The following is a 27702-nucleotide window of genomic DNA, read 5'->3' as shown; positions in this document are numbered from 1 at the left end:
TGGTGGAGGGTTTTACGCCCTTCACATAAGCCAACAAGATTTCAAGGGCTTCTTGTTTTTTCCCTAGTGGTTTGGTCTTACCAAACGTGCCTACGGGTTTAGGAAGCTCTCAAGGGTTTCTCATTTTTTTGTTGGTGGTTTAGTTTTTGTCTGTAGTCACTCTTGAAGGGTTTCTTTCTGTCTTCATTCACTCTTCATGGGTTTTTTTTTGTCTGCAATCGCTCTTCAAGGTTTTTTTCTGGTGCTTTGGTAGAAATCGCTCTTCATGGATTTTTTGTTGTTGTATTGGTGGAGGGTTTGACGCCTTTCACACAGGCAAAAAATATCTCAAGGGTTTCTTGTTTTTTCCGTGGTGGTTTGATCTTACGAGTTGTGCCTATAGGTTTCCCAAAAACCACAATTCAAGTATCACATTTCTGTTTTTTTTATTGTGGATGTACTCATGGACCTTGTTTTCTGCCTGAGGGTACTAATATGTTTATCTCTGTGTTGCAGGTGTGTTGTGACAAAGGTTAGGGCTACTATGCTAGGAGGTGGAATGCTTCCAGAGTTGATACTTGGACAAGGTGAAAACTAATGCTTGTATTTGGATTAAAATTGTATTTTTTTTTATGGTTCATCAAAATACTAAATGTCTTGCGAGTCTGAAAGTCTCACTAATAGAAACTCTAGCTACTCCTCTGGTAGGAGTCGTGATAAAAAATATGAAGGCCCCATTGAAAGGGGTCTTGAACAATATAGATAGGTGGAATAGATAAGACCTAGTTGCTTACAAGTTTTGACATTGCTAAAACAGTCGCTTCATGGGTGATATTTCCTTATGAGATGCGAAAATCGACCTTGGTGTGAGGGTTTCATTTTATTTTTTTGATTGTTTGTCTTTCAACGTCTCAATCAACGTATTTTGTATGGTTGTTAGGCCACTGCAACAATTTGAAATTCAGACTAATAGCAATACTTTATGTGATCCAGGTGGATATTGATGGCCACCTGCCAAGTCCACATGGACCCCCACCATTGTCTTTCTCAGCATTTTCAGTTTCCTTAATTGTAGCACAACTTACTATTTTTAGCAGTTTTTCGGGTCCTGAACTTCCAGAGCCGTTTTGAGGCCCTAAACGACGTTTTTTGGGGAATCCAGGGGCAACATGGGTCCATGGAATGGATCGATGTTGCCCGTTCCAATAATGGTAGTGCTCGGATAGATCTTTCTAACGAGCTATTGTACGCGTCAAACAGAGATCGTATGCCAAAGTTACGACCCCGGGAAGTTGATGTACCAATTTACCCCAAACGGGGCCCACAGTTTGGCGTTTCATCTCCTAGGGTTAGGTTTTGGAATGTTAAGGGTTTTCCATTGTTTCTCAACAATAAATAGGCCTTCGAGCCTCATTGTAACACATTTCAGAGGCATGTAGCCACCACATCTCTTCTCAGAGATAAGCTACCATCGCCCTAGTTGGTTTATTTCCATTTCTGGTTGTAAGCATATTTCAGTATTTTCCATTAATGAAATGAAGTATTATTTCCACTGCATCTTTGTGTATATGGTTATCTCTGTAATTTGTTGCGTTCCTGTTTAAATCCGGATCAGTGGTATCAGAGCGATCTGCTTTTTCTCTGTTTTTCTTTGCATGTCCCCAACAAGGTTGGGATATAAGGAGTTAGGGCTTGAACTGGTTGAAACTTTGCAAGACCAGCCTCGCAAATCCCGACGGCCTCCCATGGCGGATGAGAAGAAAGACGAGGGGCAGGAGATCCCATCAAAATCTTGCTCGAAGAAGCCCTCGAGCGACAACGGAACGCGATGATGGACAGCTTTGCCCAGATCCTTCAGCGACTACCCAGAAGCGACGCATCGGCTTCCAGCAGCTACTCTGGAAACGCCACACCCTTTAAGGTACAAGTTAATTTTGAAATCCCCATATTCGAGGGTCAGATAGACGCAGATGCCGTAGATAAATGGTTAAATCTGCTAGAGGGTTATTTTTCTGTTCATGAATTTTCGAGTCGGGAAAAGATTGTTTTTGCTCTTCTCAAAGCAGCCCCCCACGTCAAGGACTGGTGGGAAACCTACTGCGAGCAGAAGGATGAAAGTACTGGCTCACTATTTTCAGCCGCACCCACCTGGAATTCATTCCGGGATGCCATCAAGGAGCAGTACTACCCTGTTGGAAGCTATGAGGATGAATACATAAAGTGGACCACGCTGCGGCAGGGAAGGGACCAAGACGTGCCGGAGTTCACCAATCTTTTCCATACACTTCACACAAAGTTGGGTATCAAGGATTCGGAGCAACATTTGATACTCAAATACCGTGGCTGCTTGCACAAGTACATCCAGGAAGAAATACAATTCCTGAACATCTCCTCGCTCGGCGCAGCATACCGATATGTCATCAAGGTCGAGCAGAAGTTTAAACAAAAGAAGCGAGACTTTGGATCTGCGAATCCAAAGCAGGGGAAAGGTGCCCCTAAACCACAGAACAAAGGACAAAGCCAAAGCGGGACAACCCAAGACAACCAGCTGAAGCTGCAAGCAAAAAACAGCGCCGCGAAGCCGAGAAAGGACACTGGAAAATGGTGTGAGTTCCATAAGAGCTCCACTCACAACACAAGTGAGTGTCGGGCCAAGCAGTCACTGGTGGCTGAGCTAAAGGTTTCATAATCAGATGCATGTTTCGACTCTGAGTCAGAACCCAATAAGGGGAATGAAAAAGGGAAGCAGATCATTGATGCGGATCCCAACGCCACTGTTGCTACCGCCAAGATCCAGAAAAATGAACCCGAAGATCCAGAGGAGGAGGAGCATCTCTTCCACTCCTAGATGTGGGTAAAGGGCTCCCCGATACAGTTCATTGTTGATAGCGGGAGTCAAAAGAACCTCATTTCGGCAGAGGTCGTGAAGCGGTTGGGCTTACCGACCACAGCACATCCACAACCATACACCATTGGGTGGCTTCACCAAGGACGATATCTTCGCGTGAGCCAGCAGTGTCGCCTTCCATACAATATCAAGCCCTTCACGGATGAGGTATTGTGTGACATTGCTCCCCTTGAAGTTTGTGATGTATTACTAGGACAACCATACTTGTGGAAGCGACATGCTGTGTATGAATCAAGGCCCCGTGCTGTTATTATTACATTGGGAAATAAGTTGTACAGGATACCAGAGGTAGCACCACCTACCGCCATCTCTTTGATTACTGCAAAACAATGCAGTAAGATCATTTCCAAAACCAGGAAATTTGTTTTCCTGATGATACGCCCTCAAGGAAAGAAGAAGACAGTGGCCGCGGCATCCAGACGGGGTCCCTCTGCACGACAACTACAGATGGACAAGGTTGTGGAGGAGTACGAGGACATCTTCACCTCCCCTGCAGGGGTTCCTCTGCACTGTCAAGTCAAGCACTCCATCGATCTGACCCCAGGTGTGCCGCTACCCAATGGACCAATTTATCGGCGCTCCGTTCTGGAGAACAATGAAATCAAGAGGCAGATTCAGGAGCTCCTGCAGAAAGGTCACATCCGTCCGAGTTCATCGCCTTGTGGGAGCCCGATCGTGTTGGTACAGAAGAAGGATGGGACGTGGAGACTCTGTATTGACTATCGGGCGCTGAACAAGATCACTGTCCGTAATAGGTACCCGATCCCGCGGATTGATGACCTCCTAGACCAACTAAAGGGGGCGAAATATTTCAACAAGATCGATATGAAGTCAGGATATCACCATGTACCAATCGAACCCTCTGATGTGTGGAAGTCTGCCTTCAAATCCAAGGAGGGCCTTTTCGAATGGTTGGTTATGCCTTTCGGATTGACGAATGCTCCTGCAACCTTCATGAGGCTAATGGATGACATCTTGCGGCCATTCACCAACTCCTTTGTAGTAGTATACTTGGATGACATTATGATCTTCAGCCAGAGTTGGGAAGAGCACCTCCACCACATCCGACAGGTTCTCCAAACACTGCGGCAACACAAGCTATGTGCCAATTTGGAGAAGTGCACTTTTGGCATGACCGAGGTTCAGTATCTGGGATACATCATTGATGAACAGGGGGTGCATGTCGATCCAGCCAAGATCCAAGTCATTCGGGATTGGCCCTCTCCAACCACTCTAACAGAGCTCCGCAGCTTTCTAGGTCTTGCCAACTTCTACCGCAGGTTTGTGTTGGGGTTTTCTCATATTTCTTGGCCCTTGAGTCAAGTCACCAAGGGAGGGGCGAAAGCAAAATTCTTTTGGTCTGAATCTCAACAAAAGACATTCATGGAGTTGAAGGATCGCCTCTACACGGCACCAGTGCTCACGTTACCAGATTTACAACAACCATTTGAGGTCGAGACAGATGCCTCTGACTATGCTATTGGGGCAGTCCTTACTCAACATGGACATCCAGTGGCATATCACAGTGAAACACTTTTAGACACAGTCCGGAAGTACCCCACTTATGATAAAGAGATGTATTCCATTGTACAGGCCTGCCGACAATGGAAGCATTACATTTTGGGAAAGGAAACGGTCATCCACACAGACCACCGACCCTTGCAGTTCATACAGACCTAAGGGAAATTGCAGAATGATCGCCATCAGAAGTGGTCTACATACCTGCAACAGTTCCACTTGAATATCAAGTATAAGAAGGGCAGCACCAATAATGTTGCAGATTGCCTCAGTCGACCACCGATCATGGCGTTAACCACTGTGCTCAACTCTTGTGGGCACGAGACTTCTGATTGGCCACTTCTCTACAAAAGCGACCCAGAATTCGGCCACACATACCAGACACTCTTGGAGGGTCGGCATGTTCCAGATTTTCACCTCCAGGATGCCCTATTATGCCACCTCGGTCACCTTTGTGTTCCTTGAAGCGAGCGTGCCAAGATGATTTGGGAAGCACACCACAGTCGGGCTGCTGGGCATTTCGGGGTTGAGAAAATAGTGGAAGTACTGCAAAATTATTTCTATTGGCCGAATCTTCGACAAGATGTTGGGAAGTACATCAGATCATGTACTGCCTGTGCCATTGCCAAACCGACCATTAAGAAGCACGGCCTCTATACCCCGTTGCCTACCCCTAGTCAACCTTGGGAATCCATCTCCATGGATTACATGTCAGGCCTTCCTTCCACTAAGCATGGAAATGACTGTGTTTTTGTGGTCGTCGACAGGTTCTCGAAGATGGCCATTATGGTGGCTTGCAAGAAGAATATCACAGCAGAAGCCACTGCTAAACTCTTCTTTGAACGAGTGTGGGTGCACTTTGGGATCCCACAGTCTATCATCTCAGATCGGGACAGTCGGTTTCTCAGCACATTTTGGTCCAGTCTCTGGTCAATGCTGGACACCAAACTCACGAAGTCCACAGCCTTCCATCCTCAAACTGATGGCCAGACAGAGGTTGTCAATAGGATGATTGTGCACATTCTGCGCATGTATAACTCAAAGCATCCACGCACATGGGACGAGAGCCTCCCCTATGTTCAACACAGCTACAACCGAGCTCTTCACAGCTCCACTGGCCATAGTCCTTTTCAGGTGGGTTTGGGATTCCAGCCACTATGCCCCATTGATGTGGCCATGCCACTTACAGCTACTCACATAAATTCAGCTCATGTCCAGTCCGAAACAGATAAGGCCACCAGCTTCATTGAGCACATCCAACATATTTGCCAGCAGGTCCATGACATACTTGAGAAATCAAATGCCAAGTACAAGCAGCGACATGATCAACATCGGGTGCCACACAAGTTTCAGGTGGGCGACAAAGTCTAGTTGCATTTGCAGAAGGAACGCCTTACTGGAGCCTATCGGAAATTGAGACCACTCCGATATGGTCCTTACACCATTACTAAGGCTATGGGAGACAATGCATTTGAGCTCAGCATTCCTCCATTCATTGGCCTGCACCCAGTGTTCAATGTGGACCGCCTTCGGCCATACTTTCCACCATTGCTAGACACACCCGACATTGCAGAACAACTCAAACCCACAGAATTAAATCCAGATTGCATGGAACAAGCTGCAACTGATCGGATCATGGACACACAGATCAAGAACACTCGCCAACAGAATATCCAACTGTATCGAGTTGTCAAAGCAGGCCAACTCCTTCAGCAGGGCAAGTGGCTCACCAGGGAACAAGTTCAGCAAAAGTTTCCTCATCTCATGGAGGAGCTCAATGCAATGGGGACCATTGCTTCCTAAGGGGGGAGGAATGATCCAGGTGGATATTGGTGGCCACCTGCCAAGTCCACCTGGACCCCCACCATTTTCTTTCTCAGCATTTTCAGTTTCCTTAATTGTAGCACAACTTACTATTTTTAGCAGTTTTTCAGGTCCTGAACTTCCGGAGCCGTTTTGAGGCCCTAAACGACGTTTTTTTGGGGAATCTTTCTAACGATAGATCTTTCTAACGAGCTATTGTACGCGTCAAACGGAGATCGTATGCCAAAGTTACGACCCGGGAAGTTGATGTACCAATTTACCCCAAACGGGGCCCACAGTTTGGCGTTTCATCTCCTAGGGTTAGGTTTTGGAATGTTAAGGGTTTTCCATTGTTTCTCAACAATAAATAGGCCTTCGAGCCTCATTGTAACACAGTTCAGAGGCATGTAGCCACCACATCTCTTCTCAGAGATAAGCTACCATCGCCCTAGCTGGTTTATTTCCATTTCTGGTTGTAAGCATATTTCAGTATTTTCCATTAATGAAATGAAGTATTATTTCCGCTGCATCTTTGTGTATATGGTTATCTCTGTAATTTGTTGCGTTCCTATTTAAATCCGGATCATTATGGCTTATACTTTTTTTTCTTCTTGTCTCTAAATCTATAATACAATTTTTTCTTTATTCTTATTTCCTGCATTTAGTTTTACAATGCTAACTACAATTATGTTTATGGCATGATGGAATTCATGGATAGAAATTTTAAACCAAAGAATTGTATATTTGTCCAACTATCTGTACCTCAGATTCTTATCAATGCATAGACATACTTTTCTATAGTTTTGTTTTTTTGTTTTATATATATATTATCTCAATGCCACAATATGTAACAATGTGATCACTTAACTATGAATATACTGTCACCATAGTCTAGATCCTGGAAATCTACTCAACCTATTCACTGGTATTGTGTACTATAGCTAAAATTTAATATAACATAAAAACTTTTATGAACACAACTTCCCAAATTTCTGGTTCAACACAAACTACTAATGTTCTATTCTAAGTAAATATGCATGTTGCATAAAGTAAAGCAACCATAATCACATGAAGAATGAAATCTTATCTTTCTTAATTCCTTATTATTGATGTATCCCCAGGTCTTAAAACAAGATCATGATGTTATTGAAGTTCAGATTTTGGTAAAGATTTTTTGAGGTAGGTAAACTACCCTTCTTTTCGAAGGCAAATCTTACAAGGTACCTTCCTGTTGCCCAAAATATTTGAATAGAGGGAAGCCAAACTCCCAGCCACAATGTTCTTTGGCAACTCCTGAACAATTTCATTGCATATTGAATTTGAACATGTTACATATGGCATTGCACTCGAAAACATGTCTTTAGTCAATGATTCAGTAAATTGAACTAACCATTAGGACCTCAAAAGCTCAAGTTCCATTTAGGAAAACTGAATATTTTTTTTACAAAATTGTAGCATATAATGGAAAGAAAGAGGAGCAATTATTATTTGTAGCCCGCTTAAGTGACATGTTCTCTTTTGCAAAGTGTCAGATACACATGCTATGAATCACAGATGCTAAGCTACCATAATTATCATTATCTTTAGCTTTTAACTCACTTGTTTTTTATGTCAAAGCCCTTGAAATAATATTGGAACTATTGTTTATTAAACCTCATACAGGAGTTCCTTGCAGTTTTGTTTAATGGCCCTTTTAGCATACCTTTTCAATCAAAATAGCTAGTTATGTTTTGTGCACACTACACTATGAGTTGGACAAAGAACAACTGTGTACCAGGATAATTGCATAGAATCCATTTTCTATCTCGAGAAAATCCAATTACACATTCCAGGCTAAAGCATGCAGTAGGATCTTTGGTAAGTTTGTGATATATTTGTTGCCTTTGATTGATATTTATGGGTCCCCTAAACAATATTGAAGCATATGTTATGTTTGCATGGGATTATCTGATCTCATCTTTTGTTTGTGAGCATTGCCTTCATGGTTAATTGATTTTGAATTGTTGCTATGCTGCAATGAGAATACACAACTCCCACCACTAGTAGCCTGCGAATCCCTGCCCAAGAAAATTTGAATTCAAAGGATCATCATTGTTTGCACAATTGATCTGCTTTCTCATTAAATGAGAACTCGACCTGCGTAATTGTTAGTAAACTCCTGTTAACTTTTTGCATTAAATAAGTGGAAGTATTATCATAGTTTATGGATATAGAAGTCTTGGTTAATCTCTTCCTTGGATTAATGTTAGGCTTTAAATCATCCCTTGCTAGATATTTTTTGCAGCTACAAGGCTACAAACTGAGGTGAAAATGATAGAGAGTGACATATATCCAAAACAACTTTGAAGAGTTGTAGTACAATTTCTTTCTGATAAATTTATAGTTTTCTCATGCTTCCAATGCCCATAATGGATATTGCTCTTTATAGAAAATAATTAATGGGATTCCTTCTACCAAGTAACTTAACGAATTGGCATATATTCAAATCAAGGAAGTTTCTCATTAACCACAGTCACGGTCACTTAATCTTTAAGGTTATCAAGTGTAGTACACATTTGTATTGTAAAATTTGTTGCAAGGTGTTTATATGCTTGGAATGAAACGATAAGAATTTTTTTTTTTCAAATGAAGCAAATAAAGATGAGCATATGTAATGTTTTTTTTCCTCTATTTTTGGATCCATTTTGGAATAATAAATTTCAAATGTTAAATATCTATAAGTTAATGTCCTTATGATTTTCTGGTAATTTTGAATTTGTTTATGTATTCAATAATGAATTTTAGATAATCCATTTTTAAAGCTTATAACTTATATTTCATTGTGTGCCTTGATCATAAAAGAACCATAGACAAATAACTCAATGTTAGTGCTTGTTAAATGCACAAAACTTGAGTTTCTATTTCAGATAACACACCTATCTGAATCAGCTCAACTGATTTTAATTACAAACACCATTAGCCATCAGGGCTATGTTGTGCTGTACAACAACCCCCCATTTCATAAAATTTTTCTTCAAAAATCATAATATGAAATGGGTCCCTTTTAAACATAGATGTGTGAATAAATTGGTATTAACTCATTATTAGAAAAACCTTCATCAAAAGATCCGACTGAAATGTGATATACCTTTTCAAACAATGATAAAATAGGTCTTCTAAACAAATCATAAAGCTTTTTATTATTATGATAAAGCGATCGCAAGATTGCATATCGCAATAATAAGAAAAACATATAGAAAGACCCATTGAATTACTCCGATCCGAAAAGGGAAATCGCTATCGGATATCGAGGAAAGGCAAAGTGCATCGTATATATAAGGTACCCCTCCCATTCCTCTGATGTGAAAAAAGGTATCACTATCGGAAATCTGTTGTGGCAATCAATTCATTAACCGTGACACCTTCAAATCTTCCGATGCGATAAGGCGTATCACCATTGGCGATCGGCGATTTCGCAATAGCGTAAGTAAAGTGACCCGAGCCCTGTCCCGATTGCGATACATTAAATCGAGGCGCGTGTTTCTAAGCATATTAAAGATCGGCATGCATTATATCACCTTTGGTGATTGAACGATATTTTGGACTATTATTAAAACCCTCCCTTTTACGTCACCAATCATCAAATGTGATTAGCCGCCAAAAATCTAAGCCACGCTTGAATCAATTATTCACCATATAGACGTTATGACGGATATTTAAAAGCTACCTTATCATGATTGACAGGTGAAGCAGCCAATTAATGAAGCAGTTATGCCAAGATTTTCCACTTAGATTATATCTGCAACAATTTCACTATGATCATTGATTACTCGCTAATAGATATAACTCTTTCATATTGGCTCATTTTATCTATTTCTCTGTATCACGCTGGTTTCTGTCCTTGTGCAGAATTCCGTCGAAGTATCAAGTTTTAAGCAAATGGGAAAGAAATCCAAGAGATCCGCTGCAGCAGTGGCCCCTGCGGTAACAGTCCAGCCCACCAGTGACCCAGGACCAAGCAAAAAGAGCCTAATCTCAGACACTACATGTCTCGGCCTTGGAAATACAAGCTGGCAAAGCATCTATAATTTAATTGAGGCAGAAGAACCGAAGGAAGTGTCAGAAGAAGCTGCTACAGGCTCAACTAATAAATCAGACGCCTCCCTGAAAGATTTGGCCAACTCATTTCTGCATAGGATAGCAGCGCGGGAGAAAATTCTTCCTTACACTGATGTGGTCAAATGGGTGGTCGAACAAATTCCAGTTTCTAATAGGACATTTTGCACAGTTGATGGAAGAGTTTTTGGTTCATTTCAGCCTGACGACTTAAGGAAAATGTATCATTTGCCCAAACCTGAAAAGAAATACAACAAAGATTTTCTGGAGAAATTCGCAGAGGAAAATGAGACGGAATCAACCCCAATTAAGCAATGGAGACAGAATCCTGCAAAGCACAAACATGAATCATCGGGTAAGTACTCCGTGGATTCCTTGTCATCTCCTTACTGTTACACTGGGGAAATGATGTGTAGGATATGGGGAATGCATGATTCAGCAAAATTTACTATCGAAATGGTTCCTTTAATGGAAGTGGCTGTTAGTAGTTATGTCATGGATTGGGCGAATATATTGTCTGATAAATTAGCCTCTGCAATTCTTTATTTTAGATTCAATTCACGCAAAACACCAAGACTATTCCCCCCTTCTATTACAATGCTTATGTTATGGATATGCTTTGCTTTAATTCCTAATACCAGATACTTGGGTGGAGGTGGACGCCACAGGACCCTAAGCCAATCCACATCTATCATCACATGTTATGGAAGGCACATTATAAAGACCACTTGTATCAAATCTGTAATGGTTTCATGTTGCCTATCTATTATGCCATTTTTGATCAGCCTGCCCCAAGGATTTCCGAGGAGGCAGAAGTTGACTTCACTGCTGTGGGAAATTGGTTCGGGGAAGATAAGTTCACATATACAAGGGTGTTTGGTAGCGCCACAAGACCCCATGTCCTCCCATTGTATGTACCTGATAAACTATTGGCACGAGAATTAGCTTACCAAATAACAACCGCTGGAACATCCAAAACTCTTAGGACTTCCAAAAAGCAGTTATGGCCCATATTCCCTTTGAGATGCGGTGTTTATACTCTACTTGATTACAAACATGCTGAGAAGGAAACAAGAAAAATAAATATGCTCAATCTTGCGACCATCCCTAACAAGCAATTCGATCCCCAAAAGGTTGCCTATAATGTGCTTGAACAGGCCAAACTTACCAAGTTTGACCATGAAAAAGATGAATTTGATGATTATTTTCTTCAGCAGAATCATTGTCTCAGGTTAAAACATTAGCCAAGATGAAATATAATGATGAAGGACTGGTAGAATTCAATAGGCTCAGAGAACAGAGGTTACAAACTCTGCCTCTGGACTTATTGGCTACTACACCAACAACTAAGTCAAGCAAGCCTGAACAAAAGAGTATTGACAAGCCTCCTGCGTCAGAGAAAATTCTCGAAAAGGGAAAAGAGCCAGAAAAAGGAAAAGAACAGGAAACAGAGCAGGAGAAAGAAAAGAAGCAGGACAGTGAAGTTATTGATTTAGAGACTCAAATTGATCCCAATCTCCTCAAAGAGTGGAAACAATTTGACTCTATCATAAGCAATCCCGAGACTTCACAAGGATTAGGCACACCCAAAGTAACAATCAGTCAAGAAACAACCATGACTACGGTTCCAAGTGAAGGGACCAGCGGCCTACCCAGTAGCAAAGATGCGGAAATAATTCCCAAAGATCCATCCGATCATATTGTTTTACAGATAGAAGACATACCACCATTAGATGTCTTTTACAGTCCTAAACACAGGGCTGTGGTGAAAAGACAGAGGAAAAGGAGGAGACTTGATCAATCTTCCCTTTTGCTAGATCAAACAGAGATGGCTAATGTGGTGTGGAAGGAGGAATTGAACCCTTCCGATGACCTTACGAAACTATCCCAGTATGCCGAAGCGTATTCGGCAGCCACCATGGATAAAGCCTCAGAAGTGAGCAATCTCCTTAAGGAAAAAGATCAAATGATTGGTTCATTGCAGTCGCAGGTGTCTGAAGCACAGCGAAAAATAGAACAATTAGAACAACAACTATCAATACAGCGGCAGACAAACAGCCAATTAAATGAGCAATTGCTCAAAGAGAAACAGAGGATAGACTTGAGCACAGTATAGAAACAAAAGGAATTGTCCGAAGCATTGGCTAGATTAAAGGCGATGAATGAACAAATGAGCAAGACTAAGGATGAGCAAATCGCTCAACTGTCACAAGAAGTAGAAAAGTTCAGGAGCCTTCCTCAAGTAGCAGAGTTCAGAACAGAAGCTCTACAAATCAATAAGGCATTGATTACACAGCTAAAACTACTATGTCATAACATTTCTCTGGCTGAACCTCTTTGTGAGATTACTACATCAATAGTTGATAAATCAGTTGAAGCTAGGCAGGATTTAGAACAGGCTGATGAGACCTTAACCAGCTTTCTTGCTTGGCAAGACTCCCGTGAAGGACAGGCTTCGGATCTGCCCAAAATTCTAGAGTCACACAAAGACATCCTTTTCCTAGAATGGCAGTCGCAACTAATGAAGGCAGAAAGAGAAACCTCAAGATGTCGGTTATCTACTAGCAATTTAATTGAATTTGTCAATGACACTCTTTATCTGTCTAACATGATTTCATAGTGTAATCCAGGTAAATTGACATCGGCCAAAGCCTTGGAACAAACATGCAATTAGGAATTGGAAAAGAATGGAAGACTAATCGCTGGCATCCAAAGTTTAACTTGGGATGCCTTTTGGTTTTTCTTAATCAAGCCATATAGTCAGAGGGCCGCACTCAAATGTTTAACTGATGCCATCAGTTGCATGATTCCCGAGATCCAAGATGCCACATATTCAACCCAACTGAATTCTCGTCTAAGTCACCCTCCAGAATTGCAACCGATGCTAGATATCTGCCAGCTCAAGCTGAAGGGAGATCACCCGAAACAATGAATCATGCTGCCGACTGAGAACAAGCCGATTTTGAAGAGATATTCATAATATAGTTGTACCAATTAAATAGCACTTTTATTTTGTAATTAGTTAGCTTAATTAGTATTTATAGGCCCTTTCATGCATTTGGAAAGGGTCCTCAGTTTTTGTATAAACTCAAATCAGTAAGTCACACTATTGTGCTTCTAATCTATTTTTTTATGAAGACTGGGCCAATATTCTGAATTTTGACGAAGAAAGCTTTGATGACATGTGCACTATTGCCTTTTGTGGAAGTGTTTCTAAGTTAAAAGAAGGAATTTGAATGCGGTTGATATCGGGAGTGATTCAAATAACATATGGTACTATTATCTATGCTCTTGTGTCATTTTTTTATGTGAATCGGCATTCGTTTAAATTTTGCTATCATTGAATATATGTATGTGTTTTAACAACAATCCTTGTACTTTTCACTATTGAATGTCTAAGGACTGTTATTCTTTCAATCATATCTATGTCTATGATATATATGAGGAATAGTGTAATAATGTTTGCTTGATTGCTTTGTTCAACTATTTGGGCTTGGTAATTATCATATGAATAAATATCTTTGTTTACCAACAAGAGTCATCTATATGCCTGTTTGTGGATGAAGACCATCAAAAGTTACACTAAAAGCAGCAATTTCCTGGGATAGGATAGTTGTTTATAATTTTACTTTTAGATTAAATCATTCATCCATTATCATTATATATTAGAGAATCAATCATTTATCCATCCTATTTACCAATCATTGGGAAACAAGTCCCATTATATCCAGTCGGAGCCACCACACCAAACGAAAAAGGAGCTGCCTTTAAGGTCCGGACCGGGTGGTTATCCCCGATCTTGATGCAACGATTTTCGAGGCATCAACATTTTTGGTGCTAGAAGGAGGGAATGAACTGTGAATGGCGAGAAAGCCCAAACCTATAACCCATTCTGAGAGTAAATCTCCCTCCACCTCCCCTCATACCTCCCGTTTGCATGTTGGAACTCCAGTATTCAAGCGAGAAGAAGAGGAATCAACTACCACTGCTCAAGCCCACCATACTTCAGAATGATTAAGTCCTAAATCCCCTGAAGTTCAGTCTCTCATCCATAAACTTCAAGACTTTTCGATATCACCACAGAAATCTGAGGTATCTCAAGGTAGTGAGACTTCGCAATTCAATCTACCTCACCCTCTCACCAGACTTCAGAGTGAAAAGCTCGGTATCGAACCTACTGAGTTGTCTTTACCTAAAAGGAAAAGGGCAAAAAAGAATACTGAAGGATCTGACAGTGAAAATTTCTCATCATCATCTTCCATCTCATCTTCCCCAGCGAAGTCAGCCATCCACTCCTCCATTACATATTTTTGTTCAACAGGGATCAGGAACTTCAACATCGCAACCCATTCAATCCTCAATATCAACTCCTTCCCAAACATCCGGAATTTCATCAGCAATATCATCCACTACTGGTTTTTCAATGGCTCAGAATCCATGGAATAGTCCTAGTGCGGTCACCATGCCTGCACCATTACACGCATTACCTGATTTCCCTAAAAAATGGTTACCTAAGTTTAATCTAGATGCTGGAACACAAGCCGAAGAACATATTAATAATTTCATGTTATCAGTTAATTTGAAAGGAGTGACAGAGGAAGATGTTGTCGTTAGGCTTTTCCCTTATAATTTGCAAGGATCAGCTGGGTCTTGGTATTTTTCCCTGCCCTCTGGATCCATTACTAGTTGGAACATTTTCCAATAACAGTTTCTTACTAAGTACGGCGATGATAGATCTTTAGCCACATTAATCAATGATCTCTCCAATCTTAGGATAGAGTCTAAAGAACCTATTAAGGAATTCAACTCACGATTTAATAAACTCTTGAATAAGATTCCAACCGCCTCCAAACCAAGTGAGAAAATCAGAAGCGAATGGTATATAACTGCCCTACCCTCAAATATAGCTATTTTTGTAGATAGGGCTGCAAAACCAACTTTAGCTGAAAACATGAAAGAGGCGCTTACGGTAGAGAAACGTATTATTGCTTTAGAAAAGAAAGCTGCTCTTGAAGATAGAAAATCCAAAAAAGTTTCTTTCAAGGATGATTCAAAGAAGAAAACCCCTAAAGATCCATATGACGTGGAAGGTTAACAAAAAGTCCTCAAGACTATGTCAAATGAAATGGTCGAAATCAAGAAGCAAGTAGCTGAAACCTCAACAAAAAGGCCATTTAGAAATTTTAAGAAACCTGAATCAAAACCACCAAATGTTATATCCAACACAGATTCAGATCCTGAAGAAGAAGAAGAAGATGAAACAGTCTTGCCATCTGAGGAACCCGAAGAAGAGGAGACTGTCGAATGTCATGGGATGTGGGATTTTATTTTACCCACCTCCGATACAGAAAATGAACAAGAAGCTTTCCCTGTGACTACCAGGAGTAAAGGTACTCCTAAACCTGTCCAGACAACTTCGAAGAAAAGGAATGCAGGTTCCACTACTACCAAAGAAAAGATTCCTACAAAGAAAGCTTCAGCGATACCATCCCAAAATCAACCATCATCTTCAAATCTACCTTCAACATCTAAGACATTGGTAGTATCAGATTCTATGGACTACAATATTATCGAAGATATGAAGAAGACTAAGGCGAATATTACTATGTTTGAACTTAGCAAACTCAAACATCAGCAGAAATTACTTCTTAAGGAGTTAAATGTCGTTCCTTCTTCACCTCTTCCTAATGTTGTATTGTCCAAAGCTGCTAATGATTCAGGCCAACCACCTCCTGGTAGAGTGGAAGCTACTGATGCGGTCTTAATTGGGGATAGATCAAATTCTCATACTCCTCCTTTCCTCTTAACCTATGAGATCTATCATAGAAATTTACACAACTGTTTGATTGACTCAGAAGCTTCCTCTAATATAATGCCAGCTTCAGTTTGTTTGAAACTGAACATCGAACCCCAAAAGTCTGCAATTCATATTGTACAGTTGGATAGAACTAAGGTCCAAATTTTAGGGGAGATCAACTCAGTGACTATCAGATTATCAGCTGGTCCTAGAGTGGTTCAAAGAATTAATATTTTGATCGTTGATATACCTGAATTCTATGGGTTGATTTTAAGTAGAGATTGGTCTAAAAAACTCCATGGTTATATTTCTACCGATTGGTCCCATATGTGTTTACCAATAGCATTCAATAACAATATTTTGGGGAATTATTCATCTGAATCATTCTTTGGCAATTTCACTGCCCAACCATCTCCTTTCCCAGTTAATAATCTCACATCTCAGATCGAAAACTTTTCACAAACAGATAGCTCAAGATGTGTTAATGTTGCTGAGGAAAATGTAAATAAAATTGTTGATAATTCTTTATTTTGGTCACTATATTTTGAAGGGTCTAAGTCTAGTGAAGGTTCAGGAGCAGGATGTATTTTAGTTAGTCCTCAGAGAGAAAAAACTATGTTATCATGCAAACTGGAATTTGAATGCACAAACAATACAACTAAATATGAGGCCGTAGTTCAAGGACTCTACAAGGAAATTGACCTCAAGGTTCAATATCTGAAAGTGTTTGGTGATTCAGAAATTGTTATTAAACATGTTAGAAATTCAATTCATTGCCTTTCTAGTCATCTCAAACACTATCAGTCTCTGGTACAGGAACTCATCTCTCAATTTTTAGCATTCAATATTTCTCCCATCCCTAGGTCCCAGAATGCAGCAACAGACCTGCTAGCTAATGTTGCTTCCAGACTCCTACCATCCAAAGATTATAGCTCGGATAGATTTTCAGTAGAGTTAATTTTTAGACCATCAATTCCCGATAATGTCACCAATTGGAGAGTGTTCAATCATGATGAAGACATTTTAAACTTCTTGACTTCTGAAAAGTCCTACGATGACCAAATCATTGATGAAAGTGATCATGACCTTCAGATGAAAGAAAAGCAAGAGGAAAACTCAATACCAAAACCAGTGGTCAAGCTTGAAGATCTTTATGATATTAAAGACAGGCTTAAACGGGTGACCAATTCAAAACTCCAGAGTTCCACTTTAAGATTTGAATTGATAAACCTAGGTACTAAGGAAAACCCTCAAAACATCAATTTGGGACTAGGACTTCCTTTAGAAGAAAGAACAACATTCATTAGGCTATTAACAAAAAACAAATATGTCTTCGCTTGGAAATATGATGATTTTAAAACATACGATGCATCGATCATTCAACATACTATTCCAATGCTTTCTGAATAGCAACCAATGCAACAAAAGTTAAGAAAGATTCATCATAACCTAGAGAGTCAAATAAAGGCTGAATTAAATAAACTCTTGAAGGCTAAGATAATTTTTCCTGTGAGGCATTCAAATTGGGTTTCCAACATGGTGCCTGTTAAAAATAAAAATGGCGATATCAGGATTTGCATTGATTTCAGAAATCTTAATAAGGCAAGCCAAAAGGATAACTTCCCTTTACCTACTATGGAGCAGACATTACATTCGGTAGCTGGTTCAGAACTAATGTCCTTTTTAGACGGTTTTTCAAGATATAACCAAATTCTGGTTCATCCTGATGACAGGCTTAAAACTACCTTCAGAACTAAGTGGGGAACTTATGCCTACCAAAAAATGCCTTTTGGACTCATCAATGCAGGAGCTACATTTCAGAGAGCCATGGTCATAACGTTCAAAGGATTGCTCAATAAATCAATAGTTTTCTATTTAGATGATATTACTGTATTTTCCAAGAAAAGGTCTAATCACTTACATGATTTAAAACAAATCTTTGAACGTTGTAGAAGGTATGGTATCTCTCTTAATCCAAAGAAGTCCTTTTTTGCCCTTAATCAAGGAAAACTTTTCGGCTTCATTGTTTCAAAAGATGGTATCTTTATTCATCCAGACATAATTAAAGAGATTTCTGAAATTCCATTCCCTCATAATAAAAAATCCATGCAGTCATTTTTGGGTCAAATTAACTTTATTAAACGTTTTGTTCCAGATTTTTCCCAGATTATTTTACCATTGCAAATGATGATTAAGAAAAAATCGGCATTTAAATGGGGATCTGCAGAAAAGGAGGCATTTGATTCCATTAAACAATCAATAATTAATGCCCCTGCTTTAAGCACTCCCAATTTTTCTAATCATTTCATATTATATACCCTCGCATCCGCTTCATCATATGCAGCAGTGTTGACTCAAATTAATGATCAAAACTTGGAAGCACCAATTTCATTTTACAGCTCAAATCTTCAAGGTGTTGAACTAAATTATTCGGAAGTTGAAAAACAAGCCTTTGCTGTGTACAAAGCCATAAAACACTACAGGCCCTTCCTCTTAAAAGCTCACACAAAATTTATAGTTTCTTTTTCAGCAGTAAGACAATTACTAGTTCAAAGGGAATTAGGAGAAAAGAGAGCGAATTGGGTCACATCATTACAAGAATATGACTTAGAAATCAAGCCAGCAAACATTGTCAAAGGCCAAGGTTTTTTTAGGTTGTTAGCAGGAGCATCCAACATTCAAGAACCTGAAAGTACAGAGGATACTGAAGAAATCAATCAGATAAGTACCACAGGTCCTGAATCGCAATATACAGATCTGGTTTTCTATTTAAAAAATGGGTACGCTCCTTCTAATCTCTCCTATAAAAAAAACGTGCCATTAGATTGAAAGAAAAAAACTTCACAATTATAGATGATGTATTGTTTAGGCGAAATTATGATTCAATTTTATTAAGATGCTTAGAAAAACCTGAAGCACAAAAAGTTTTGCAGGAACTTCATGATGGACCAGTAGGAGGACATTTTGGAGCTGACACCACAGCTCACAAAATCATTCATGCTGGATATTATTGGCCCACCTTGTTCAGACAAAGAAAGTCAGCTTTCCCTTTGCAACCAGTCAACATTGAGTAACCTTTTGAGCAATGAGGATTGGACATCACTGGAGAAATCACTCCACATTCATCCAAACAGCATAAGTATATCCTTACTGCCACTAATTACTTTACTAAGTGGGTTGAAGCAATTCCTTTAAAGACAACAAACTCTGAGGCAATTATGGAATTCATAGACCAATTCATTATTACCAGGTTTGGTGTCCCGAACGCTCTTGTTTTTGATAATGCATCTTATTTCTCTGGAAATTCTATGTTTGAGTTCGCTATCAAAAGGGGATTTAAATTGAGGTATTCTGCAAATTACTACCCTCAGGGTAATGGTTTGGCAGAATCCACCAATAAAAACCTTATTAGAATTATTAAGCGAACTATTGAACAGAATCATAAAAACTAGCATAAATCTTTGATATTTGCACTATGGGCTGATAGAATAACTCAAAAAGCCTCTATAGGCACTTCTCCATTCAATTTAGTGTATGGAAAGGAAGTTGTCATACCAGCTAATTTAGTGTTTCCATCTTTAGCTTTAGTGCATTTTATTGAAGAAAGTCCCTCATCTTCTATTCAATTAAGACACGATCAAATTTTGAAACTAGAAGAAGAAATGGAAAAAGCCAGAATTATACATGCAAAACATTAGTAGATTATCAAGTCATCTTTTGATACAACTTCAACCAATTCAAAACAATTACAAGCTGGTGATCTAGTTTTGAAATGGGACAAAGCCCATGAGTATAAAGGAAAACACACAAAGTTCCAGAAAATGTGGCTCGGACCATTTCAAATCAATGAGAAGATAGGCCCTTCTACTTTCATACTGCAAGATCTATCAGGAAAGAGAGATTCTCTTCCTGTTAATGGCCTTATCTTGAAAAAATTCTTCAATTGAGGAGGTAACCCCTTCTCCCTTTGTAAATATTCAATTTTCAGCTAAATTTTAGTACATAGCTTAGATTTTTAGGATTTTGGAAAAATAAAGTTAGCCTTCCATTGGTCTTTACTATATTGAAAAAATTTCTCAAAAGAAACAGTTATGATATTTGCTTTTAAAATGGAAGCCTTAAACAAAAGGAAGATTTCTAGGAAATTAGGTTTATTTAGATTCTGAAACCCCATTTTATTTTTGTGAACTCTTCTCAAGGATTAGAAGTACTGTAAACCATTTTAATGTTTTTAAGCAGCCTGAAAACGGTTATCAATACAAAATAGATACTGATTCAATCTTAGCATCTTCAACTCTTATCTTGTTATCCATCTTCTCTTAAGGAGAAAATTGTTCATCCCATTCATCAAGGGTTATAATTACTCAGAGTGTAATTCTAAAATATATTTGAGGTAAAAGATAAGAGGTCTTATTACAAGCCTGCTTACCATGATCATAGGGAAATAATTCAACTGACATTACCAATACTGCATATCAAAACAGGGTAATGGCTTATAATTATAAGACAAGGGGTCTCATCATGAGCCAACTTGTTCAGTTAAATTACAACCAGTGAATGGAATTGTCAAATAGCTGGCTACCAAACCAGGACAATGGCTTTTTATCTTACAAAATAAATAAAAAGAAAAAATGATACAAAAATATGAAAACATATTTCTGGATTCATTCTTTTTTAATTATACTCTGAAATGGATGGGATAATAAACGATCAAAAGGTTAAAAGGTATCCCTATCGAGACTATAGACGTTTGCTGACAGCAGAGGCTCTACCTATGACAAAGGAGTCATTATAAAGCTAAGTTGGAAAAGTTTTTATTTTATCATTAGCAACCAATTAAGGCTAATTTAAAACATAGAATGTATTTAATTCTAACATGAGAAGGGAATAGCAGAAATAGTTATCATTACATTCAGAATTTATGCTTTCCTAGTTATATTAGAATTTTTCGCTCGGATAAGATTTTCAGATTAAAAAGTTTAAGTATTTTAACTTTTCCCAGAGATAATTGTTTCTCCCAGTGAATCGCCAATTGTTGTGTTGTACAACAACCCCCCATTTCATAAAATTTTTCTTTAAAAATCATAATATGAAATGGGTCCCTTTTAAACATAGATGTGTGAATAAACTGGTATTAACTCATTATTAGAAAAAACGTTCATCAAAAGATCCGACTGAAATGTGATATACCTTTTCAAACAATGATAAAATAGGTCTTTTAAACAAATCATAAAGCTTTTTATTATTACGATAAAGCGATCGCAAGATCGCATATCACAATAATAAGAAAAACATATAGAAAGACCCATTGAATTACTCCGATCCGAAAAGGGAAATCGCTATCGGATATCGGGGAAAGGCAAAGTGCATCATATATATAAGGTACCCCTCCCATTCCTCTGATGCGATAAAAGGTATCGCTATCGGAAATCTGTTGTGGAAATCAATTCATTAACCATGACACCTTCAAATCTTCTGATGCGATAAGGTGTACCGCCATCGGCGATCGACGATTTCGCAATAGCATAAGTAAAGTGACCCAAGCCTTGTCCCGATTGCAATACGTTAAATCAAGGTGCGTGTTTCTAAGCATATTAAATATCAGCATGCATTATACAAGCTTTGGTGATTAAACGATATTTTGGAATATTATTAAAACCCTCCCTTTTACGTCACCAATCATCAAATGTGATTAGCCGCCAAAAATCTAAGCCACGCTTGAATCAATTATTCACCATATAGACATTATGATGGATATTTAAAAGCTCCCTTATCATGATTGACAGGTGAAGTGGCCAATTAATGAAGCAGTTATGCCAAGATTTTCCACTTAGATTCTATCTGCGGCAATTTCACTATGATCTTTGTTTACTCGCTAATAGATATAACTCTTTCATATTGGCTCATGTTATCTATTTCTCTGTATCACGCTAGTTTCCTTCCTTGTGCAGAATTCCATCGAAGTATCAAGTTTTAAGCAAATGGGAAAGAAATCCAAGAGATCCGCTGCAGCAGCGGCCCCTGCAGTAATAGTCCAGCCCACCAGTGACCCAGGACCAAGCAAAAAGGGCCTAATTTCAGACACTACATGTCTCGGCCTTGGAAATACAAGCTGGCAAAGAATCTATAATTTAATTGAGGCAGAAGAACCGGAGGAAGTGTCGGAAGAAGCTACTGCAGGCTCAACTAATAAATCAGACGCCTCCCTGAAAGATTTGGCCGACTCATTTTTACACAGGATAGCAGCTCGGGAGAAAATTCTTCCTTACACTGATGTGGTTAGATGGGTGGTCGAACAAATTCCAGTTTCTAATAGGACATTTTTCACAGTCGATGGAAGAGTTTTTGGTTCATTTCAGCCTGACAACTTAAGGAAAATGTATCATTTGCCCGAACCTGAAAAGAAATACAACAAAGCTTTTCTAGAGAAATTCACAGAGGAAAATGAGATGGAATCAGCCCTGATTAGACAATGGGAACAGAATCCCGCAAAGCAAAAACATGAATCATCGGGTAAGTACTCCATGGATTCCTTGTCATCTCCTTACTGTTACGCTAGGACAATGATGTGAAGGATATGGGGAATGCATGATTCAACAAAATTTACTATCGAAATGGTTCCTTTAATGGAAGCGACTGTTAGTAGTTATGTCAAGGATTGGGCGAATATATTGTTTGATAAATTAGCCTCTGCAATTCTTTATTTTAGATTCAATTCACGCAAAACACCAAGACTATTCCCCCCTTCTATTACAATGCTTATGTTATGGATATGCTTTGCTTTAATTCCGAATACCCGATACTTGGGTGGAGGTGGACGCCACAGGACCCTAAGCCAATCCACATCTATCATCAGATGTTATGGAAGGCACATTATAAAGACCACTTGTATCAAATCTGTAATGGTTTCATGTTGCCTATCTATTATGCCATTTTTGATAAGCCTGCCCCAAGGATTTCCGAGGAGGCAGAAGTTGACTTGACTGCTGTGGGAAATTGGTTCGGGGAAGATAAGTTCACATATATAAGGGTGTTTGGTAGCGCCACAAGACCCCATGTCCTCCCATTGTATGTACCTGATAAACTATTGGCACGAGAATTAGCTTACCAAATAACAACCGCTGGAACATCCAAAACTCTTAGGACTTCCAAAAAGCAGTTATGGCCCATATTCCCTTTGAGATGCGGTGTTTATACTCTACTTGATTACAAACATGCTGAGAAGGAGACAGGAAAAATAAATATGCTCAATCTTGCGACCATCCCTAACAAGCAATTCGATCCCCAAAAGGTTGCCTATAATGTGCTTGAACAGGCCAAACTTACTAAGTTTGACCATGAAAAAGATGAATTTGATGATCTATTTTCTTCAGCAGAATCATTGTCTCAGGTTAAAACATTGGCCAAGATGAAATATAATGATGAAGGACTGGTAGAATTCAATAGGCTCAAAGAACAGAGGTTGCAAACTCTGCCTCTGGACTTATTGGCTACTACACCAACAACTAAGTCAAGCGAGCCTGAACAGAAGAGTATTGACGAGCCTCCTGCTACAGAGAAAATTCTCGAAAAGGGAAAAGAGCCAGAAAAAGGAAAAGAGCAGGAAACAGAGCAGGAGAAAGAAAAGAAGCAGGACAGTGAAGTTATTGATTTAGAGACTCAAATTGATCCCAAACTCCTCAAAGAGTGGCAACAATTTGACTCTATTATAAGCAATCCCGAGACTTCACAAGGATTCGGCACACCCCAAGTAACAGTCAGTCAAGAAACAACCACGACTACAGTTCCAAGTGAAGGGACCAGCAGCCTACCCAGTAGCAAAGATGCGGAAATAATTCCCAAAGATCCATCCGATCAAATTGTTTTACAGATAGAAGACATACCACCATTAGATGTCTTTTATAGTCCTAAACACAGGGTTGTGGTGAAAAGACAGAGGAAAAGGAGGAGACTTGATCAATCTTCCCTTTTGCCAGATCAAATAGAGATGGCTAATGTGGTGTGGAAGGAGGAATTGAACCCTTCTGATGACCTTATGAAACTATCCCAGTATGCCGGAGCGTATTCGGCAGCCACCATGGATAAAGCCTCGGAAGTGAGCAATCTCCTTAAGGAAAAAGATCAAATGATTGGTTCATTGCAGTCGCAGGTGTCTGAAGCACAACAAAAAATAGAACAATTAGAACAAAAACTATCAATACAGCGGTAGACAAACAACCAATTAAATGAGCAATTGCTCAAAGAGAAACAGAGGATAGACTTGAGCGCAGTACAGAAACAAAAGGAATTGTCTGAAGCATTGGCCATATTAAAGGTGATGAATGAACAAATGAGCAAGACTAAGGATGAATGAATCGCTCAACTGTCACAAGAAGTAGAAAAGTTTAGGAGCCTTCCTCAAGTAGCAGAATTCAGAACAAAAGCTCTACAAATCAATAAGGCATTGATTACACAGCTAAAACTGCTATGTCATAACATTTCTCTGGCTGAACCTCTTTGTGAGATTACTACATTAATAGTTGATAAATCAGTTGAAGCTAGGCAGGATTTAGAACAAGCCGATGAGACCTTAACCAGCGCTCTTGCTTGGCAAGACTCCCGTGAAGGACAGGCTTCCGATCTGCCCAAAATTCTAGAGTCACACAAAGACATCATTTTCCTAGAATGGAAGTCGCAACTAATGAAGGCAGAAAGAGAAACCTCAAGATGTCAGTTATCTGCTAGCAATTTAATTGAATTTGTCAATGACACTCTTTATCTGTCTAACATGATTTCACAGTGTAATCCAGGTAGATTGACATCGGCCAAAGCCTTGGAACAAACATGCAATTAGGAATTAGAAAAGAATGGAAGACTAATCACTGGCATCCAAAGTTTAACTTGGGATGACTTTTGGTTTTTCTTAATCAAGCCATACAGTCAGAGGGCCGCACTCAAATGTTTAACTGATGCCATCAGTTGCATGATTCCCGAGATCCAAGATGCCACATATTCAGCCCAACTGAATTCTCGTCTAAGTCGCCCTCCAGAATTGCAACCGATGCTAGATATTTGCCAGCTCAAGCTGAAGGGAGATCACCCGAAACAATGAATCATGCTGCCGACTAAGAACAAGCCGATTTTTAAGAGATATTCATAATATAGTTGTACCAATTAAATAGAACTTTTATTTTGTAATTAGTTAGCTTAATTAGTATTTATAGGCCCTTTCATGCATTTGGAAAGGGTCCTCAGTTTTTGTATAAACTCAAATCAGTAAGTCACACTATTATGCTTCTGATCTATTTTTTTATGAAGACTGGGCCAGTATTCTGAATTTTGACGAAGAAAGATTTGATGACATGTGCACTATTGCCTTTTGTGGAAGTGTTTTTAAGTTAAAAGAAGGAATTTGAATGCGATTGATATCGGGAGTGATTCAAATAACATATGGTACTATTATCTATGCTCTTGTGTCATTTTTTTATGTGAATCGACATTCGTTTAAATTTTTTTATCATTGAATATATGTATGTGTTTTAACAGCAATCCTTGTACTTTTCACTATTGAATGTCTAAGGATTGTTATTCTTTCAATCATATCTATGTCTATGATATATATGAGGAATAGTGTAATAATGTTTGCTTGATTGCTTTGTTCAACTATTTGGGCTTAGTAATTATCATATAAATAAATATCTTTTTTTACCAACAAGAGTCATCTATATCCCTGTTTGTGGATGAAGACCATCAAAAGTTACGCTAAAAGCAACAATTTCCCGGGATAGGATAGTTGTTTATAATTTTACTTTTAGATTAAATCATTCATCCATTATCATTATATATTAGAGAATCAATCATTTATCCATCCTATTTACCAATCATTGGGAAACTGGTCCCATTATATCCAGTCGGAGCCACCACACCAAATGGAAAAGGAGCTGCCTTTAAGGTCCGGACCAGGTGGTTATCCCCGATGTTGATGCAGCGATTTTCGAGGCATCAACAAGATATTATTTTTCGTTCATGATGCTCAAATGATTTATGGATGCCCTGTATCACAAATTGAATTTTTTTATCTTATCTCATCATTAGCATGTTTAGACAATAATGTTATTGGATAATGACACAGTTGGAAACAAATTTTGTTATATGCCCAAATGTATATTTGTGCATCCAAACAGATAACTGTGTGCTAAAATATTTGAAAATATTTAACAAGAGAAAAATTATAAGTGCTAATAAATTGTACATTACCTTTTTGCTAAAATGTGCAACAACCTTGAGTAAAATAAGAAATTCTTGGACATGGTTTTTCTCTCTCTTCCAAGAAATAGACATGGAATTTCACTACATGTGCATGGATGTGTGTAGTTCTTATCCCAAGGATATTCTGAGCTTGCCTTTTATCCAGCTGTCAATTTTCCTGATTTTTTGTTCAAAGGTAAAACTCTATGGATACAAAAGGTTCAAATTATGTTTTTCCCTTAGCGTTGCTTAAGTGATCTCTTGAAAGATGTTTCTAGGTTCAAGTATTGATTCATTATGCTTAATATTCATAAGTAGATAGCTTACAAGAGTTGCATAAGCATTAAATGTAAGCAAATAATTCAAGTCTTCATTAAAATATTATTTTCCGCATTGAATTGTTTGTTGAAATGATATGTTTTGGACTCCTTATGCAACTATACTAGGCATGGCATGGCATTGTTCGGTTTTAACGTCATGCATAATGTGCAATGTCAAACTTCAAGTTTTTAACGATGCATATGGTTTCAACAAAAGCAATGTAATACCATGTACCTTGCAATAAATGTCACATCTGTGTTGGATTCTTGCAGTGTTATATAATATCATTGGAGTTAGTGCCCCAATTTACTTCATTTTCTATTTGTGTATTGTCTAATAAAACAAATTTTGTATCACAATATTTGTAGAAAATGTTTTATTGTGGTTGTAGATATGTTCTCAAATAAGTCACATATTGTACTTTCTCTGATAAAATGAAAAATTTAGTTGAAGCAGATATGGTATGTTGTCCATCTTGCACACTTCCATTCAAACAGAGATTGTTATGAATCTGCACTCAATCATCTATTATTTTTCAACTTGACTGAAGTGTTTCTTTGATATTTTTGCAGTTGGATTTTTGCTACCAAATGGCCATCATGTCTTCAAGGCCTATAGTTGACTATTGTCACAACATTTTTATCACTTATAGCTTGGCCTATTGTACTTTAACCAACAATAGTGGAAAATTCTCGGGGCACTAGTTTACTGAGCATTTCCGATCAACATATTATTGGTTCGCGGGCTATCATGGTTAGCACAACTCTGCTTTTGGAATTTTATGCTATCATGCTTCCACGCACAACTTAGTGGCATATTTCACTTATGTATATGCACTATTGTGATCAAATTCATTAGAGCATTTTTTTATAATATTTGATTTTGAAATGCAATAGCACACGTGAGCTGAACATTTTGTTTGGAAACTTGGGCCACTAGGGTCATGATTGTATTATATTGATATATCAGTATGATGGTAGTTATAATCGCTGACACGCCTCTGCTCTTGGAATTTTGCGTTGTTGTGATTTTCTCCAGAACTCAGTGGTCGAGC

At 38.7% G+C, this 27702-nt stretch overlaps 1 long non-coding RNA gene across 1 annotated transcript; it reads left to right on the top strand.

The window, feature by feature from the left end:
* Positions 1 to 27702, top strand: LOC149261297 (uncharacterized). The gene is made up of 3 exons (XR_016248419.1): positions 1 to 382; positions 496 to 566; positions 27221 to 27702. It is a non-coding gene; the product is annotated as an uncharacterized LOC149261297 (long non-coding RNA).

Source organism: Pinus tabuliformis, chromosome 6, assembly GCF_031772625.1.
Source record: "Pinus tabuliformis cultivar Carrire ecotype Pingquan chromosome 6, CPIR1, whole genome shotgun sequence".
Classification (NCBI taxonomy): domain Eukaryota; kingdom Viridiplantae; phylum Streptophyta; class Pinopsida; order Pinales; family Pinaceae; genus Pinus; species Pinus tabuliformis.
The sequence above is the reverse complement of the archived record's forward strand: the minus strand, read 5'-3'. Positions and strand labels throughout refer to the sequence as shown.